The sequence below is a fragment of the Struthio camelus genome, chromosome W, assembly GCF_040807025.1.
Source record: "Struthio camelus isolate bStrCam1 chromosome W, bStrCam1.hap1, whole genome shotgun sequence".
Taxonomy (NCBI): domain Eukaryota; kingdom Metazoa; phylum Chordata; class Aves; order Struthioniformes; family Struthionidae; genus Struthio; species Struthio camelus.
In genome coordinates, this window is record NC_090981.1 from 67703174 (window position 1) to 67715829 (window position 12656).

The 12656-nt window shown below is 43.1% G+C and overlaps 1 protein-coding gene across 3 annotated transcripts in view; it reads left to right on the forward strand.

Moving 5' to 3' along the window:
• Positions 1-12656, forward strand: part of LOC104138483 (netrin receptor DCC) — a 608580-nt gene that overhangs the window by 245554 nt on the left and 350370 nt on the right. The gene's annotated exons all lie outside the window — the stretch shown is intronic.

A 12656-nucleotide genomic window follows, 5' to 3' on the forward strand; every position in this document is an offset into this window, starting at 1 on the left:
CTGGTGTGGGTCTGCAGATGTTTCTGGTGTGGGTCTGCAGATGTTTCTGGTGTGGGTCTGCAGATGTTTCTGGTGTGGGTCTGCAGATGTTTCTGGTGTGGGTCTGCAGAGTCACTCCGCCTGTGTCTGGACTTGTCAATCGTGGGATCATTGGAGGGTGTACACCCAGGCTGCGGTGACCCCACAGTGTGGTGGTGCTGGGTTTGGTCCTGGGGAGACCCCTGGAGCAAGCCCCTTGTCACTGGGATGCACCATCCGAGGTCCCACCCTAGCCTGCATGGCACCTGTCAGAAGGGACTGGCAGAATCTGAACTCTGAGCCCATGCTGCTTGTTGGGGCAGGACCCGCCTGGCTGCAAAACCAGCCCCCTCTTTCGTAGATATTATGGTAAGAACAGAGAAAAAAATATTTTTTGATTATATTTGGAAAAAAAAAATAAAATCACTTTTGGACAAAAGGCTTTTTCCAAAGATGCGTTGATTTGGAAACCAAGTGTTGATACCTGTTTGGTTAGCTTCTGCTGGGCGTTTGTGTCAAAATGTGGTAGGATGAAGTTAAACTGCTGGGCAACCTGCAGAGGTCTGAGCTAAAAGCAAGTGAGGAGTATGTATTATTAATAAACATAGGAAACAAAGTGATGAGAACAGATACAAACAGATGATATAGAAAAGCAGCAAGATATAACTGAGTTTTTCTCTTGTGCTGTATTTCTAGTCTTCCTTTTGCCTTTGTTCTTAGGGTCTGCCTGGCTTCCCGCAGGTGGCAGCTGCTTCGAGGCACCCATCTGTCTGCTCACCTTGGCAGCCTCTCCTGCCTTTTCACCACTTCTGGTGCAGCCTCCTTCATTGGCTGCTTCGTTGAGCCCTCAAGGAGGAAAAGAAAACCCTGTCAATGGTTTCCTTGCCTCTTGAATCCTCTAAATCTGCTCAGTGAGGGGGACCGAGTTTGAGCCTAGTGCGGTGGGGGAGTGCTGGGTTAGCTCCTCCGAGCTGCTGAGCTGGCTGGTGGGATGCAAAAGCTCAGGAATTGCCAGGACAGGTAGCTTAGAGGAAACTATAGGCATGTTCTGAAGGCAGATAACGTTCAGATGGTAAATCTGGAATAAGTCTGGAGCCTCCTCTTAGGTCCCTTTAATAGCTTCAGTGCAACAGAAAGGAGCAGCGTTCCCCTCCGCGCCTGCCAGCGCTGCTCAACGTTGGGCGCTTTCAAAGGAGAATATTTCAAAGTGGAAAATCCAGTACAGACCTTCATAGTTTGGTGTGTTACTTCAGTGATCGCTTTAGCATGTAAAGTTACCTCTCAGTATATTGTGTTTTGCTTCCCAGAGTGGTTAAAGCTTGTATTAAATGCTGAGTAATATGGGCCTACTGAGATAACTGAATCCAGAGCGTAGTGGTGCAGGAGGCAATGAGACGAGCAGGTACGCAATGTTAGATTTAATTGGTGCTGTGTCTTGTATGACAGTGTAATGCCAACCAGGGCCATGCAGGACCCATCAGGACAGGAGAGCTCATTTCCTTTCTGCAGCGCCCTATGGCCAAACCGGTAATAGTAAATGTGCTGCGTCATAAAAATCCTGAGTGGATTTTGAGTTTATAGCTGATTTTTCAGGCAGGCAGAGGCAAGGAGGCAATGTTTTTTTGTGTAACATGTTTCTCCAATAAAAAACTAGGGAGATGAAGCAATAGGAGTTTGGGCTTTCTTTTTTTGTGTGTGTTTTTGTTTAGCCTGGCAGGGTTGGGGTTCTGCCCCTCACAGCTCCTGGGTTTTGTGCATATGTGCTTCTTCATAAAATAGTTTTGATATGTAGAACTTTTGATTTTTTTTAATAGTGTCTTTTTAATTGGAAAATATTGTTGAAATAGGCTTTTAGTTGCAATGATGCTGATTTTGGTTAAACTATCCTTCGATCAAAATAACCGACCTCTGGTCAAAATGTCGAAAAGCTCTGGGGATAAGGGTGAACTTCATGAAATTCCCATCTTTGAGCGAGCTGCCCCATGGCAGTGTGCTGGTTTTGGACAGTCCCCTTGTGCGCAGGGCAGTAGGAACCTCATACTCTGCTTGTGGAGAGCATGGGATATGCTTGTGTGTGTCTAGAGGGACCCAGCTCTCTGTGTGAGGAGGTGCTGATTCCTTGCAGGAGGCTGGGAGGTTTCTAGTGGAAAGAGATGGATTGGGTAGGGTGGACAGAGAAAAGGCGAGGGGTTAGGAAATTCAGAGGAATGGTCTAGAGTGGCAGGAGGGCTCCAAGAGTGGCAAAGCGTGTGGAGATCTGTGACACCAGCTCGGTGGTACGGGGTTCATGGCAGCAACAAATTAAAGCTCAGGAAGCCGTTCATCATGACTCTGTACTGCACAGTCTGGGTCCAAAAAAGTCAGCAATGCACTTGTTTTTGGGGGGGAGGGGGAACAAAAGAGTGTAGCTATCAGCAAGGTGCTGCAGCTTTTTGTTTGGTTCTGCAACATGACTGGGTGTGCGAATCGGCCCAAAAGCTCTCCTGCGAGGCGGTCGTGAGGGTCTGTCAGCGGCCCAACGCTGTTTCCTCAAACTGGTGATCTTGCAAGGAAATAGTGTGTTCTGGTGTTTTGCTATGATCTTGTAATTCAATTTTGGAGGATAGGTGGCAAATCCATATATAAACATAAATATGATGGGGGAAAATAGCAATTTTCTTAAAGGAAAGGGGTTAGGGAAAATGGGAATATACTTATATTGAGGGGTTTTTCCCTATAAATGAGTTAAATGACAGCATAACCTTAGTACAAATATCTTTTATGAGAACGAGTGGAGTCCCCGGGTAAAACAATACTGTGTTTGAGTTGTTGGCCGATTACGTTAGTGAGACCATGATGCTGTATGCATTGGCAGAAGTAATAGGAAGACGTTCCTTATCTGAACTTTAAACATGTGGATAGTAATGGGCTGTCTGTAGCAAACGTGCCTCGTTATTAGTGTTTGAGATGAGTAACTTTATAGTTAACTATTTGTATGTCTGACATACGTTGCGGATGGAGTACAAACTGTGGCTTGCTCAGATAGATGGGACGGTCTACCCTGGCGCAGCCGTGTTGGGAATCGAATGTGTCCTGCAAACGGGCATCTGCAAGAAAAGGCACATCAAAGTGCAGATATCGGCTTAGGAGCAGGCAAGCCAGAGGACGGAGATGCTCCAGGCTGCATTATGATAACGTTGTCTCAGGAATCTGACTTTTCATTAAAATCACTTGATCAGTTCTGCTATAATCCTCCCCTCTGCTTCTGGAGTAGTTCTAATGAAATCCGTAATAATCCTGGAACGCTGTAATTTTACAAGCTCTGACACAAACAAGTGCTTAGCTGAACCTTTGGTAGACGCTGCCAAGTTTTAACATAGATGCAAGTTTGAATTTAATGTATTTTTTAAAAAAATATTTATTTGTATTTTTTCATGAGTGGTTAACAGCTCATCCTGTTATGTAACAACTATTTCTAATCTTACTTAGTATGAAAAAATTGTTCTACTCCTAGATGTTCCTTCTAGGCCCATATGGGAGTGCCCCAGATTTTCCTTTGAAGCAGCAATATTGATTGTCTTTTCTTTAAGACACCAAAAAAAGGCAAGTGGTTGTATTGCGGTTGCCATGGTCACTAATGCTCTGTACTGCTAAAACTCTCCTCTATCTTTTATGGTTAGAAAGTGACTTTTGGCCCTTTGTTATTTGGTAAAGATTAAGTTTATAAGCAGGAATTGGGACATAGGGTGCCACTTGACCAAAAAGGAGAAGTGTAGCTCTTCTGGCCAGCAATTTGGTAACAGAATAGCAGCAAGGAAGTACATGAGACTAAAAAGTTGAAGGTTTGTGAATATTTATATATTGCATTGGAATACAGACTTCTGGGGATATTAATTACAGAACAAAAAAGTCACACTATAAACTAACTTAAATCAAGAGAATCTTCTGTTTAGCAGACCATAGTGGGCAAACTTGTCACTTTGGGTAAGAACAGACCTTTTATAAAGGAAATTTCTAAGAGCAGCATAAAACATTGACTTGATTAGTGATGATGGGAGGAAAAATCAGATGGCATTTGACTCCTATAAATTCATTCTTTTTATTGCCAAGCAGGATTGTGCAGGAAGTTACAAAGCTATGTGACTGCTGCAGGTGAACAGAGGAGCAGTGCGCAGGGGTGGAGAGGTGCCTGTACATGGCACCCCAGAAGTGGGACTGCTGCTGGGAATCCCACGTTCAATATTCAAGTTTTTTAAAGTTATAAATTTGTGGAGAGTTTAGAGAAGAAACCCAAAATTTAGGACTGGAAGAAATGGCATGTAGCTTAAAAGTTCATTAAGGACTGTGGTGAAGATGAGCTCTCTGGCTCCATAGGAAGGAGTTGGCAAGGACCTGGCCCGTTGCTACCTCTCCTTCTCCCGTACTCCCCGTTCCTTCTGCTTCTCGCCAGGGTCTCATGGCAGAAATAGCAGAGAGAAGTGGGTTAGGTGGGTGGACGGTAGAAAGAGGAGGACACATGGAGTCACCTCCTTGTGAGGAGGAAGGCAGAGCTCGAGGCTTAGTGTGCAAAGAAGGGTTGACTTGAGCTAGTGGGAGCACATATCCTTATCTCCCAGGCTGTAATATCTGATGAGCATAAGCTTCACTTAACCCCTGGGCATTGGCCAAGTGCAGTCATGCAGAGCGGAGTGGGCACTAATGCTGTATTAATTAAGCTTCAGTGCTATTCCCTTTCCTTTGGATAAAGGGGATTTGGATGAATTGATGTTCTGATGAGTTCTTGAACCAGTCTTCTGGGAACAAATGTAAGATACTGTATAAAATATCATTACTGACTTTTATAGTCAACTTCTTTTAATAAGCAGCTGATTAAAGATAAACTTAAACTTCTGCGTATGGAGGGAGAAGCCCTCAGTTTTCTGTTTAGCTTTCTTAGAGTTGTGGGGTGTTTTTTTCTTTAATGGCTGAATTTCAAAATTCATGAATGCTCTGGGTGGCCTTAAACAGATTAGTACTGTGCATCTCTGTCTTAGTTTGGTTAGAAAAAAATACAAGATTGCAGAAATCCATGAAGTGGAAGGTGTATTATACCATTCAAAAACTGACTGGAAAGAACCTGATGGATTTTAATTTTGAACCAGAGATTTTTCTTAGTAGTCCAGCTTGTTACTTCCCACATCAGGAATGGATGTTTCTTCAAGTGGCAGGTTATGCTGGTGGAAGAAGTTGTTTCTGTGCAGTGGACTGAACAGTGGCTTAGGACCGCATATATCAGAGTATGTCTCCTAATGCTGCTAAAGCTTGTTACAGGACTGCAGGTGAATTGTTTTAGTGGCATAACCCATCTCAGACAGCACTGGCAAAACTTCTTAATTTTATGTTAAATTCTCTGAATTCTCTGTGGAAAGGTACCATGATTCCACAGTTCAACTAATGTTGCTAGAATTTGAATTTGCACCAATTTCTCCTGATGGATGGTACTTTTATGGGTTGGTTGTTATCCTTCTTGGTTGGGATAGAAAGAAAATAGTCCTAATTTAAATTGACTGTTAACAGCATCGTGCTGTATGCAAGGCAAAATGGAGGTGAAGGAAAAAGCTTGAAAAAGTAGTGGGGGGTTATAGTAGTGTGGTAACCAGGAAAATCAAGTTCTTGGCACAGGCACTCAGATGTTCAATGTATCTCTCTAAGTAGTCTTTATGGATTTTACTCTAATTAATATAACTTGTGGGGATGAAGATAAGCACATTCAAAAAAAAAATCCTTACGGGCATCTCGATGTGATGCCATGTGTGTATCTTCAGTAGTGAAGTTGCTGGATAGTCTGAACAGAATCTTGATTGTGAAATATAAAAGAAAGGAAGGATTTAATTTTTGAAGTCTTTCATAGTTCTTATGGTGGAGTTGTCTTTGTTCATTGTTATAAAGCATATTAATCTTAAGAGATATAGTGGAGCAAATATTATTCAGAGCTAATATTTTAGTGTTTGCTAAACAAAGATGCACTGGACTGCGTTGGACTGTATCAGTGTCACTGAGGCTGTGTGTGACTGTAGGACATCTCTCTGAAATGCGAAGGAGAGCAACAAAAAAGGAGGACAAATCATCTGTGGCTAAAGATTTGATAACACGTCCCTCAAGCAGAGGCCTTTGGCCATGTCAGAGCAGGACACGTTGCCTGTTTGTGGGCGCAGGCAGTGAGCGCTTGGGCTCTGCTGACGGAGCATGCCTGTCTAAAATGGTTCATAAGAAACTTTTGGGTCTTGCCCTGGCTAGGTGATCTGCTGATTAGACCAGCACAGAGAAAATCAGAATTGGATTCCCTGTGGTCTAATTCTTTGAGCAGTGTTGGTTTGTGTATGGCCAGCACAGATGCTGGATTTTAGCAGCTCGGCTCTCCAGTGATTCTGCCCCACCATGGAAGTTCAAACTTCCAAAATATTTGACATATAGTGTGGCCAGACAGCTAAGGCCTGCAGTGTGGCCTGCAGCTAAGGTGATCTTTAGTCTCAGACTCTTCTGTAATTGTGATTATGGTTATTCCTCAAACACTGCTCTACCTGGAAGCTGTCCCGCTAGGTACAACTGATTCTCGATCTTCCCATCTATCTTGTGATGAAACAGCTTCATCCTGACTAGTATCCCACTAATTGAAGGCAGGCATTGTGACCGAAAACAACAGACCTGGATCTCAATGCAAAGACTTCAATTATTCTAAATTTGTTTAAACTCAGTCCAGGTTCTTCCTGTTGGTTTTGGTGCACTGCATGTGCTGCATGCCCAGACCTTCGAGTTGGAGGACAATAGCTTCCCTGTTCCCCATCTTTCCAAACAGTCCTCCTTGAGAGAAGCGGAGCTCATTGGCCTCAGAAGGGAGGTTTTCATCAGCACTTTCTGGGCTTAGGTCATAAAACAAAAGGGTAAATTACAAACAAAGGATCTGGCTTCATTTTGAGGGGCAGTATTCTTCGGAAAGTGAACTCCAGGGCTTTTGGGTGATGGCATGTTATGGGAGATGCAGCGCAGACGTTAGAGGGGGTTGTGTTCAGGAGGGAATTGAAGTGTAGCCTGCACGAGGCACCGTGGCAGGGTGGTGAAAATACTTTTAGTTATTGGCCAAATGCTGCATGAAACAGTTCATAGGTGTCTAGTTTCTGAGCGATGCTTTGAAACGTTTTACTGTTTCAGAGCAAATTGGTACGTATTCTCAGAATATATTTAGTCAAAAACTCAATATCTAAAGAAAATACTTTACTTTGGAAAATTTTTGTCCGGCACTGGTTATCCTCATGATTCCCGTAGAGCTGCCTGGAACATAGGTGCTTTTGACAATGCCCATGATGTTCTGAAAGATAAAATACTAAAAACTCCAGCAAACATTAATTTTATTGAAAGTTCTTTGGAAGGTTCATTGCTTTAATCGTGTCGTTTGAGAACTGAGGATCTAATTCTTTTCTGTTGTATTTTTGGTATCTCTGAAAATTTGGTCTCCTATTGCCTTGTGGAGGTTCCCCCCCTGCTGAATACTTTGAGAAGGGGGGAGATGTTGCAATCAGCTGTGTATTCACTGTGTAAGAAAATTATGCAGCCAAAGCTTATAATGATTTGCCTGAGTGAAAGACTAAAAGGTGCATTTAAATTAACTATTTAAGAGAAATGTTAAAGGAACATTGCCACCTGATTTCTGAGCAGGTGAAACACATTGCGGCTTGAGTGTGCAAGCTTTTGGTGTTGCAAATGGGAATAAATGATATTTAAGCATATTTTTTCTGTCTTAAAACCCCTCCACAATTACCTAATGTTGAAACACTTAAGAGTTTTTCCCATAGTGTAGTCACTTTTTAGGCATAAACAGTTTGAGATTGTCTGAGCTGGCCTGTGTAGTAGATTAGTACATTTAATTCTAAAGCACCTGAATAACAAATTTCCTATCTTTGATAGGAGATAAAACTAAATTTTGAGTGCCAAAATTCAACTAAACCAATTTCAGGTGTTTTGTCTCTGACACATCACTTTCAACAAGCAATGGCATGTGGAAACACCTTTGTCATCAGAGTTATTGTCAGTATATTTCCGTTCTGCCTGTTTTCTATTACGTGGATCAGCAGAATTGTGCCTTTTCAGGAAATATTTGACCATTGTGTTCAATTAACACTTTTGATATTTGCCTTATTGAGAAATGATTTTTAGTTGCACTTCAAATTTACTTTTTATTTTTGGAGGAGATAGGCCTTAAAAATAAATATATAATCCTGAAATGTATACTTAGTCATATGTTTGGCAGCTTTGACAGTTTTCAGTGATTCTAATGATGATTTCTTGTATAAATCCAAGTGGTTCAAAATGAAAAGCAAAACCTTGAAATATTCTAGTGATATTTAAAAGACAAAATCTAGCACAGTCTAATGAACTGCCATTGTATGCTCAGTAGGTTTGGCCTTCTGAGGAGGGAATTGATTACTAATATTTCAGACCTTAATTTTCAATTCAGGTATGTAAATCCACAGATTGGAGGAAAGTGGAAAGAAGCCTGAATTTGGAGTCACAAACCTGGCTTCTTTATTTTTCAGCTGTGGTGCCCTCTTCTCATTTTGTCTCCTGGTTTTGGTCTAAGTCTTACTTGAAATGAAGAAACTGTTCTAATCGGTTTCTAAAAACTCTCCGACGCTTCACTTTATGTAGTGAAGTGCTGTCCCGTTAATTCAGTATAAATGTGATGAGACAAAATGCATCACTTGCTCTCCTGCTGTTCTGGCACTACAGAGCGCAAGTCCTGAAGCGCCAGCAGCCCATGAGCTCTCCAGGTCCCCTCTTTGTTGTGACCAAACGAGCAGCATTGGTCATTGCTGACTCACGTGGCACTTTCCATCCAAATAAATAATTAAAGTAAATTCCAAATAAATTCTTCTTAGATATGAATAATAGCTTTTCAACTTATTTCTCCTCCTAAGTATATAGATTAATCAGCAACAGATGAGTAAAGCAGGTCATTACATCTTTAAGACACTGGAGAAACGGAGAGACTCTAGGATTTTTGTCTGATGACCCCAAAATACTTGTAGCTATTCACATAGTGACTTTGTATTTCAGTAGATGTCATGTTATTGCTTTCCCAGGTTAAGGAAAAAAAACAAACACAATGCCCCTGATCAGTTCTTATCCTTTGTGTCAATAAATCTTTTTTTCAATATGTTGTTGTATGTATTTTAATTAAAATACACCGTGGCTGTTAGGCAGTTTCCAATGCCACCTCTGACAACGGACCTTTCACCCGTACGTATCTGAGGTGTGTGTGAAAGCTATGCTGATATTCAGAGGAAGATGCCTGGAGCATAACAGTTGTTACGCTCCAGCTGCACGAATCTACTTGACTTCTCTATATGTTTGTTTAGAGGGAAGCTCCTCCTCTCATTTACTGAGAAGGAAATAGTGCGTATGGGTGGCTGTAACGCACAAATCCAAGAAGAAAGTTTTGCGTTATTCTAGTGACTTTCTGTACCCTCATATTAATGTCACAGACTGGAAGCCCTGGAAATTGCGCTGCGAAAGTAGTATTGATATGAATATTACTTGGCATGTTGTCATCGAACTGCAGATGATGACAATATTGGATAAAATTGGCAGCATGATGAAATCTATATAATACAGTATTGCAGAATAGTCAAAAGCATTTACCAGCACAGGTTCAAAATCTCCTTGTCTGATTTTTCTTTTTTCTTATTTTTTCCCCCTTCCTTACAGTGACTGACAGGAATGCAAAGAAGTTAATTATTGACTATTGGTCTATTCAAAAGATTTCATTGTCTTGTATAAACAGGCAAATAAAATGTTGCAAAGGTACTGTGGTATTGCAAACGTTGTTTTAGAGTGTTTTTCTGCATTCAAGTTCTGTTTTAGTATTTAAAAATGAGGATCCTGTTCCAGCATTAATGTGGGTATTGTGTAAAATATGAAATAAAATGAATAATGGTATAGTTTAACAGATGTACACGCGGCTACTTGGACGTGTGTTGCTGTAGGCAATTGGGTAACTTGTGTTTTAAGACCCTGATTCTACAATAGCCACTTGCTTAGCTCTGTGCGGGGGTGAGTGGTGATAGTGGGATTATTCACATGTGGGGGACATGTCTGTTTCCTCTTCCTCTGCCCTCTCCTATCTTTGTTTCATTGGCATGATTGTCATCTCTGTTCCTGTTCTTGCAGCGTTTAGGGCTGTTCCGACTTCTGTGAAGTTGCTCTCCTGTCTCGGTGCTTCTCAACTAAATGATGGACCATGTCCCTCTGTCTTTAGAATGAAGATCTGAATCCTTGCCTTTTCTTCATCACGTTCTTCTCCAAACTCTCTTCCTCCCTGCAGCATCCTCCAGGTCCCCATCATTGCTGCCTTCTTTTTTTTTTTTGTGACTTTTACAAACCCAGCCTTGCTTCACTTGCCACTTCAGAGTCGCACAAATTGTTCATAGCCTGTTGTTGTGATCATGACGAAGCTCTTCTGTGTTTTTCAACCCATGGTTCCCACTTCCCAAAGCAAGCTGTTCGCTTTGCTTTTAAAGCCTTCTCTTACCTTTTTTCATTGCCTGGAAACATGGGCACGCCAGCGTGCCTGATCAGCGTATCGTGTTTGACACCGTTTTCTGATGTACGAGGTGGTCCTGGAAGATGGCCCTGGATGGTCCTTGTAACCTGATGTACAATGTAGTCATGAAGCACTGCAAATCCCCTGTCCTGCCTTGCCCGCCTGCTCTCTGGCCTTGTTCGGCTGTCCTGCTGACTCTTCGGGCTCGGTGTGCCCAGCACCGGGACAGTCATCTTTTTCTTTAGGACCCACGCTGCTCCAGTTTGAAAGCGGCCTTGAAGGTTCAACGGTTTTGAGGGAAGAGGAATGAATTGACTCTGGGCTAAAAAGAGGATGTTTGGGATTTGTGCCTGTGCTAAATGTTGTAAGATGTGTTTCCAGCTGTTTTGCTTCATGCAAGTAGTAATGGTTGATTCATAGCATAAATAGGAAGGATAAAAGCTATTTGGCGTATACCTGAAAGCATGAACTGTTTTACCACCAGTTGTGTCAGAACAGAGGATTAGCCTACTTCTTGTGATTTTTTCTTTCTGAGAAAATAGCTTTGTGTTCTTCCAATCTCGTTTTACAGGTTTCCACACCAAAACATTGCAGAACACGCACCTAGAAAAATCGCAGGGCTTGATACGTGAAAATGCCCGCGTGCAATCTCTGCGTGTTTGAGATGATGAAGCGGACTTTGTAGTGAGGCCGAGGCAGAAGTAATCCTGCAACGAAGAGGGGCTGGCCTGGCGCGCCTGGGCGATGCCCTACCGCCAACGCACAGGGAAGGCATCAGCCTTGTGTCAACTAAACCATGCAAAAAGGCGAAGGCTTTTCTTGGCTGCCGGGGCAGCGTGAGCACGGGGTTGCAGAAGACTGTTCTCAGCAGTGATGTGTAAAGTCATTGCTGGTGACAATTAGAGCCTCCTCATTAGGGGATGTGGTATGTGGGAGTGAGCTGATTTGCAGCTTGCTAGGGGCCTGGGCTCCCCCTGACCCTGCTGCTGCTGTAAAGCATCGTGGCGTGGTGTCAAATGTGTATTTTTGGTGAGCTCAGGCAGAGCCATTTCACTGAGATTTTGTTGCTGGAGGATTAATTCCATTAGTGTGATGGGCTTAGAAACAGCTATTACCTGATGCTAAGGAAATACCCTTTAAAACTGTTTTGCCCCTCTTGCTTCAGTGTTTTCTTTTTTCAAAAAAAAAAAACCAAAACAACAAAACCATGGGGAAAAAAAAAAACAATCTGAAAATCCCTTTCTGAAATGCTGCTCTGGTGTGCAAGCCCTAGTGCGCTGCAATCGCAGGGCTGTCTAGCTGCGCTAGGCTCGGGATGACCTTCTCCCATGGGGTGGGGGGGGGATGTGGGCGCTGCAGAGCGGATGTTAAGAGAGGCCGTGGCTATTCAGATGCTCACCAGGCCGCTGGGATAGTGGGAGCCTGTCTGAGCTCCGGCACGGCTGGGTCACAGGCGAGGGAGGCCTTAGCTAGAAGCAGAAACAAGCCAAACGAAGCAGTCCCTCCTGGGCTAGAAGAACGTTGCAGCGCTGGAGCAGGTGGAGTTCTGCCTCCCCTTCTTGCTCCTCTTGGCTTTCAGCTTTTCAGGATGTGAGGAGCAGATTTTTCTGAAGTTTTCCCTGGTTTTTGCAATTGGGACATCGGCCATGGATGCCATCAGTGCTTCTGTTCACCTGTGGACTGGCTCTGTGGGAGATTTAAACCCTGTTTGCAAGCACCCAGGTGACTTTTCACTGTCACAAACAACACTGAATAATTTATTTTGGGGGAAAGTCAGTGCTACCTCTGTTTTTTTCCAAAGATGCTGCTGTTCATCAGCTGTCAGTCCCCATTTCTCTGAAATGCTTCCCAGTTTCCCCTGGGCTGATCCTTGTTTGTGGCAGGAACCAAAACTTTTCGTGTTCCCTCCCTGACGCCCTGGGCGTCCCCAGTGCATGGGTGATGTTGGGGTGCGCGTGCCGGCTGCCGCGGCATTCAGCAGCCTTCCTCTGCCACAGTCCCCTCAACACTGGGAGGACCGCAGAGCTTTGTCTCTTTTGCGAAGACTGCCAAAACACATTTAAATCTTGTTGTAAGAGCAGGA